The following is a 7,951-nucleotide window of genomic DNA, read 5'->3' as shown; positions in this document are numbered from 1 at the left end:
CTCCAGTGGTGGCGGGAAACTAGTGCGCGAAAAACGATTGCGCGCGGGAAAAGCCGGCAGCTCGCGCGCCTATAAATTGCAGCGCCCTCTGCCGCTCTTTCCATCTCTCCATCGCCCTCTGCCGCGCTCTGCCACCGACACGCCACCACCGCGCTACCATGCTGCCTCGTCGCCAGGGAGCTTCGGGCTACCTTGGCGTCCGCGTGCCTCCGTCCGGCACCTACTCCGCCGAGATTCGGTTGGGCGACGGTAGGCGCCTCCACCTCGGAACCTTCGACACCGCCCAGGAGGGCGCCCACGCGTAAGACGCTGCGGCGTGGCGTCTCCTGCGGTCCTGTCAGGACATGAACTTCGCCGACGTGGCGACGCGGGAGCGGGCACAGGAGTTGGCGCCTTTCCCGCGGCTTCTCCGACGAGGATCGTCGCAAGCACCGGAGGCGGGAACGTCGTCTCAGGCTAGCCGAGATGGACGAGCAAGCCATGATGCTGTGGAGCCATCGCTTCCTGCAAGACATCATCAACGAGGAACAGTTCTTCGCCGAGAAGAGGGCGAAGAGGAGGGAGGAGCGAGCCGCCTATCGCGAGGACAAGCGAACGCGGAAGGCGGTCGCTAAATACAACATCGCGCTAGGAGATGCGTCCTCCCGGGACTCCGACGACGAGCGGTTCCTTGATGCCTACGCTCAGACGTCGGACAAGGACATCACCGAGGCAGAGTCCGAGTCGGACGAGGACATCACCGAGGCAGAGTCCGAGTCAAACGAGTAGTACTAGTTTTTCATTTTATTCTGTATCGTAGAAGCAGGCTATGTGACGAACTATGAACTATCTATCGTAGGAGAAAACTATCTACGCATTTCGTATCAACTATCAATTATGGGAACCAAATATGTATCGAATCATAGTAGGAAAAAATAGATGAAATATAGCGTGCCTGCTGGAGCGGCTCGGGCACGCTTTAATTTGTGGCGGCCGCTAGAGCCAGCGCACTGCCGCGCGCAAAAGCTGGCTAACCCGGCGCTGTATTCTGACTTTTAGCGCGCGGCGCGTTGCGCGGTTATTGGAGTTGTTCTAATACTTCCTCCGTTTCTAAATATAAGTCTTTTTAAAGATTTCAATACGGACTATACCAAGCAAAATGAATGAATCTACACTCCTAGATAGTACTCTCTCCGTTTCTAAATCTCTAAAATGACTTATATTTAGAAACGGAGAGAGTACTGATAGACCCACTTGGATCGTGTAGGCTAGATCTTTCTGGTAACGTACCTTACTTGGGTGCGGATGAGCTCGATCCAGAGCCGGCCATGGTGAAGTAGAGGCCGGTGGTAGCAGAGAGATCGAGATGGAGAGGTGGCAGTGGTGCTTCTCGTGAGCACTGCGATTGCCCTAGATCGGAAGGGAATTTCGGTAGGGAGTCTGGCAACGCGGTGAACCTCGTTCCTGTTGGAAATATGCCCTAGAGGCAATAATAAATTGGTTATTATTATATTTCCTTGTTCATGATAATCGTTTATTATCCATGCTAAAATTGTATTGATAGGAAACTCAAATACATGTGTGGATACATAGACAACAACATGTCCCTAGTAAGCCTCTAGTTGACTAGCTCGTTGATCAATAGATGGTTACGGTTTCCTGACCATGGACATTGGATGTCGCTGATAACGGGATCACATCATTAGGAGAATGATGTGATGGACAAGACCCAATCCTAAGCCTAGCACAAAGATCGTGTAGTTCGTATGCTAAAGCTTTTCTAATGTCAAGTATCATTTCCTTAGACCATGAGATTGTGCAACTCCCGGATACCGTAGGAGTGCTTTGGGTGTGCCAAACGTCACAACGTAACTGGGTGGCTATAAAGGTACACTACAGGTATCTCCGAAAGTGTCTGTTGGGTTGGCACGAATCGAGACTGGTTTTGTCACTCCGTGTAAACGAAGAGGTATCTCTGGGCCCACTCGGTAGGACATCATCATAATGTGCACAATGTGATCAAGGAGTTGATCACGGGATGATGTGTTACGGAACGAGTAAAGAGATTTGCCGGTAACGAGATTGAACAAGGTATCGGGATACCGACGATCGAATCTCGGGCAAGTATCGTACCGCTAGACAAAGGGAATTGTATACGGGATTGATTGAATCCTTGACATCGTGGTTCATCCGATGAGATCATCGTGGACCATGTGGGAGCCAACATGGGTATCCAGATCCCGCTGTTGGTTATTGACCGGAGAGTTGTCTCGGCCATGTCTGCATGACTCCCGAGCCCGTAGGGTCTACACACTTAAGGTTCGATGACGCCAAGGTTATAGGGAAAGTATGTACGCGGTTACCAAATGTTGTTCGGAGTCCCGGATGAGATCCCGGATGTCACGAGGAGTTCCGGAATGGTCCGGAGGTAAAGATTGATATATAGGAAGTATGGTTTTGGCCACCGGAAGTGTTTCGGGCATCACCGGTAGTGTACCGGGATCACCAGAGGGGTCCGGGGGTCCACCAGGTGGGGCCACCAGCCCCGGAGGCATACATGGGCCAAGTGTGAGAAGGGACCAGCCCCTAGGTGGGCTGGGGCGCCTCCCACCAAGGCCCAAGGCGTCCTCAAGAGGAGAGGGGGCAAACCCTAGGCGCTGGTGGGCCCTAAGGCCCACCCTAGGTGCGCCCCCTCTCTCTCCCCCTTGGCCGCCTCCCAGATGGGATCTGGGGGCTGCCGCCACCCCTAGGGAGGGAACCCTAGGTGGGGGCACAGCCCCTCCCCTCCCCCTATATATACTTGAGGTGTGGGGCTGCCCAACACACATGATTTGCTCTCCCTGTTGGCGCAGCCCTACCCCTCTCCCTCCTCGTCTCTCGTAGTGCTTGGCGAAGCCCTGCTGGAGTCCCGCGCTCCTCCACCACCACCACCACGCCGTCGTGCTGCTGCTGGATGGAGTCTCCCCCAACCTCTCCTTCTCCCCTTGCTGGATCAAGGCGTAGGAGACGTCACCGGGCTGTACGTGTGTTGAACACGGAGGTATCGTCCGTTCGGCACTACGATCATCGGTGATTTGGATCACGACGAGTACGACTCCATCAACCCCATTCACTTGAACGCTTCCGCTTAGCGATCTACAAGGGTATGTAGATGCACCCTCCTTCCCCTCGTTGCTAGATTACTCCATAGATTGATCTTGGTGATGCGTAGAAAATTTTAAATTCTGCTACGATCCCCAACAGTGGCATCATGAGCTAGGTCTATGCGTAGTTACTATGCACGAGTAGAACACAAAGAAGTTTTGGGCGTCGATATTGTCAATTTACTTGCCGTTACTAGTCTTATCTTGATTCGGCGGCATCGTGGGATGAAGCGTCCTGGACCGACCTTACACGTACTCTTACGTGAGACTGGTTCCACCGACTGACATGCACTAGTTGCATAAGGTGGCTAGCGGGTGTCCGTCTCTCCCACTTTAGTCGAATCGGATTCGATGAAAAGGGTCCTTATGAAGGGTAAATAGAAATTGGCATATCACGTTGTGGTTTTGGCGTAGGTAAGAAACGTTCTTGCTAGAAACCTATAGCAGCCACGTAAAAACTTGCAACAACAATTAGAGAACGTCTAACTTGTTTTTGCAGCAAGTGTTTTGTGATGTGATATGGCCAAAAGGATGTGATGAATGATATATGTGATGTATGAGATTGATCATGTTCTTGTAATAGGAATCACGACTTGCATGTCGATGAGTATGACAACCGGAAGGAGCCATAGGAGTTGTCTTAATTTATTTATGACCCGCGTGTCAACATAAACGTCATGTAATTACTTTATTGATGATGGAGATCATGGTGTCATGCCGGTGACAACGATGATCATGGAGCCCCGAAGATGGAGATCAAAAGGAGCAAATGATATTGGCCATATCATGTCACTATTTGATTGCATGTGATGTTTATCATGTTTTACATCTTATTTGCTTAGAACGACGGTAGCTTAAATAAGATGATCCCTCACTAAAATTTCAAAAAAAGTGTTCCCCCTAACTGTGCACCGTTGCGAAGGTTCGTTGTTTCGAAGCACCACGTGATGATCGGGTGTGATAGATTCTAACGTTCGAATACAATGGGTGTAAGCCAGATTTACACACACAATACACTTAGGTTGACTTGACGAGCCTAGCATGTACAGACATGGCCTCGGAACACGGAAGACCGAAAGGTCGAGCATGAGTCGTATAGAAGATACGATCAACATGAAGATGTTCACCGATGTTGACTAGTCCGTCTCACGTGATGATCGGACACGGCCTAGTTGACTCGGATCATGTTTCACTTAGATGACTAGAGGGATGTCTATCTGAGTGGGAGTCCATTAAATAATTTGATTAGATGAACTCAATTATCATGAACATAGTCTAAATTGTCTTTGCAAATATGTTGTAGATAAATAACTCACGTTGTAGCTCTCTGTTTCAATACGTTCCTAGAGAAAGATTAAGTTGAAAGATATTGTAAGCAATGATGCGGACTAGGTCCGTAGTCCGAGGAGTGTCCTCACTGCTACACAGAAGGCTTACGTCTTTGGTGCACCGCTCGATGTGCAAACCCCTACAACGTCGTCTGTGGATGTTGTGAACACCTGACAGACACGTCCTGATGACTACTTGATAGTTTAGTGCACCATACTTTACGGCTTAGAATCGGGATTCTAATGACGTTTTGAACGCCATAGAACATATGAGATGTTCCAAGAGCTGAAATTGGGATTTTAGGCTCATGCCCGTGTTGAGAGGTGTGAGACCTCTGACAGGTTCTTTTGCCAGCAAGATGGAGGAGAATAGCTCAGCTAGTGAGCATGTGCTCAGAATGGCTTGGTGCTACAATCACTTAAATCAAGTGGGAGTTAAACTTCCAGATAAGATAGTGATTGATAGAGTTCTCTAGCCACTATCACTAAGCTACCAGATCTTCGTGATGAACTATGACATGCAAGGGATGGAGTTGATCCTGGAGCTGTTCGCGGTGCCTAAGACCGCAAAAGGTAGAAATCAAGAAGGAGCATCAAGTGTTGATGGTCTAACAAGACCACTGGTTTCAAGAAGGGCAAGGGCTAGAAGGGAAACTTCATATGGATGGCAAACCAGTTGCCGCTCCAGTGAAGGAACCCAAGGTTGAACCCAAACCCGAGACTGAGTGCTTCTATTGTAAGGGGAACGGTCACTGGTAGCGGAATTACCCCAAATGCATGGTAGATAAGAAGGCTGGCAACTTCAACAAAGTATATACGTGTTATTAATGTGTACCTCACTAGTACTCCTGGTAGCACCTGGGTATTGGATACCGGTTCAGTTGCTATTATTGGTGACTTGAAACAAAAGCTACGGACTAAACGGAGACTGTCTAAGGGCGAGGTGACGATGTGTGTTGGAAGTGTTTCCAAAGTTGATGAGATCACCATCGCACGCTCCATCTGCCTTCGGGATTAGTATTGAACCTAGATAAATGTTATCAGGTGTCTACGTTGAGCATGAATATGATTAGATCATGTTCATTGCAATACGGTCATTCATTTAAGTTAGAGAATAATGGTTATTCTGTTTACATGAATGATACCTTTCATGGTCATGCACCCTATGTGAATGGTTCATTGAATCTCGGTCGTGGTAATACACATGTTCACGCCAAAAAGATGTAGAGTTAATAATGATAGTACCACTTTCTCGTGGCACTGCCGCTTAGGTCATATTGGCGTAAGATGCATGAAGAAACTCCATGTCGATGGATGTTTGGAGTCACTTGATTTTGAATCACTTGACACATGCGAGCCATGCCTCAAGGGTAGGATGACTAAGACCCCATTTTCAGGTACAATGAAACGGGCAAGTGACTTGTTGGAAATCATGCATGCTGATGCGTGTGATCCAATGAGAATTGAAGCGTGCGGTGGATATCGTTGTTTTCTCATCTTCACTGACGATTTGGGTAGATATAGGTATATCTACTTAATGAAGCACAAGTCTGAAACGTTTGAAAAGTTCAAGCGATTTCAGAGTGAAGAATCATCATAACTGTTGGGTTTCGTAGTAATTTCAAAAATTTTCCTACGCACACGCAAGATCATGTGATGCATAGCAACGAGAGGGGAGAGTGTTGTCTACGTACCCAACGCAGACCGACTGCGGAAGCGCTGACACGACGTAGAGGAAGTAGTCGTACGTCTTCACAATCCAACCGATCAAGCACCGAAACTACGGCACCTCCGAGTTCGAGCACACGTTCAGCTCGATGACGATCCCCGGACTCCGATCCAGCAAAGTGTCGGGGAAGAGTTCCGTCAGCACGACGGCGTGGTGACGATCTTAATGTACTACAGCAGCAGGGCTTCGCCTAAACTCTGCTACAGTATTATCGAGGAATATGGTGGCTGGGGGCACCGCACACGGCTAAGGAATAGATCACGTGGATCAACTTGTGTCTTTCTGGGGTGCCTCTGCCTCAGTATATAAAGGAGCCAAGGGGGAGGGGGGCGCCGGCCTAGGAGGAGGGCGCAGGAGGAGTCCTACTCCTTCCGGGAGTAGGACTCCCCCCCCCAATCCTAGTTGGACTAGGATTCCCCGAGGGGGAAAGAGGGAGAGGGGGCCCGACCACCTTATCCTAGTCCTAATAGGACTAGGGGAGGGGGGAGGTGCGCAGCCACCTTGGTCTGCCCCTTTCTCCTTTCCACTAAAGCCCATTAAGGCCCATATGGCTCCCGGGGGGTTCCGGTAACCTCCCGGTACTCCGGTAAAATCCCGATTTCACCCGGAACACTTCCGATATCCAAACATAGGCTTCCAATATATCAATCTTTACGTCTCGACCATTTCGAGACTCCTCGTCATGTCCATGATCACATCCGGGACTCCGAACAACCTTCGGTACATCAAAATGCATAAACTCATAATATAACTGTCATCGTAACCTTAAGCGTGCGGGCCCTACGGGTTTGAGAACAATGTAGACATGACCGAGACACGTCTCCGGTCAATAACCAATAGCGGGACCTGGATGCCCATATTGGCTCCTACATATTCTACGAAGATCTTTATCGGTCAGACCGCATAACAACATACGTTGTTCCCTTTGTCATCGGTATGTTACTTGCTCGAGATTCGATCGTCGGTATCCAATACCTAGTTCAATCTCGTTACCGGCAAGTCTCTTTACTCGTTCCGTAATACATCATCTCACAACTAACATCTTAGTTACAATGCTTGCAAGGCTTATGTGATGTGTATTACCGAGAGGGCCCCAGAGATACCTCTCCGACAATCGGAGTGACAAAACCTAATCTCGAAATACGCCAACCCAACATGTACCATTGGAGACACCTGTAGTACTCCTTTATAATCACCCAGTTACGTTGTGACGTTTGGTAGTACCCAAAGTGTTCCTCCGGTAAACGAGAGTTGCATAATCTCATAGTTATAGGAACATGTATAAGTCATGAAGAAAGCAATAGCAACATACTAAATGATCGGGTGCTAAGCTAATGGAATGGGTCATGTCAATCAGATCATTCAACTAATGATGTGACCTCGTTAATCAAATAACAACTCATTGTTCATGGTTAGGAAACATAACCATCTTTAATTAACGAGCTAGTCAAGTAGAGGCATACTAGTGACACTAAGTTTGTCTATGCATTCACACATGTATTATGTTTCCGGTTAATACAATTCTAGCATGAATAATAAACATTTATCATGAAATAAGGAAATAAATAATAACTTCATTATTGCCTCTAGGGCATATTTCCTTCAGTCTCCCATTTGCACTAGAGTCAATAATCTAGTTCACATCGCCATGTGATTTAACAGCAATAATTCACATCACCATGTGATTAACACCCATAGTTCACATTGATATGTGATCAACACCCAAAGGGTTTACTAGAGTCAGTAATCTAGTTCACATTGCTATGTGATTA

This window comes from Triticum urartu, chromosome 2A (assembly GCF_056163025.1).
Source record: "Triticum urartu cultivar PI428250 chromosome 2A, HENAU_Tu73, whole genome shotgun sequence".
Lineage (NCBI taxonomy): Eukaryota > Viridiplantae > Streptophyta > Magnoliopsida > Poales > Poaceae > Triticum > Triticum urartu.
This window is presented reverse-complemented; position numbering follows the sequence as displayed.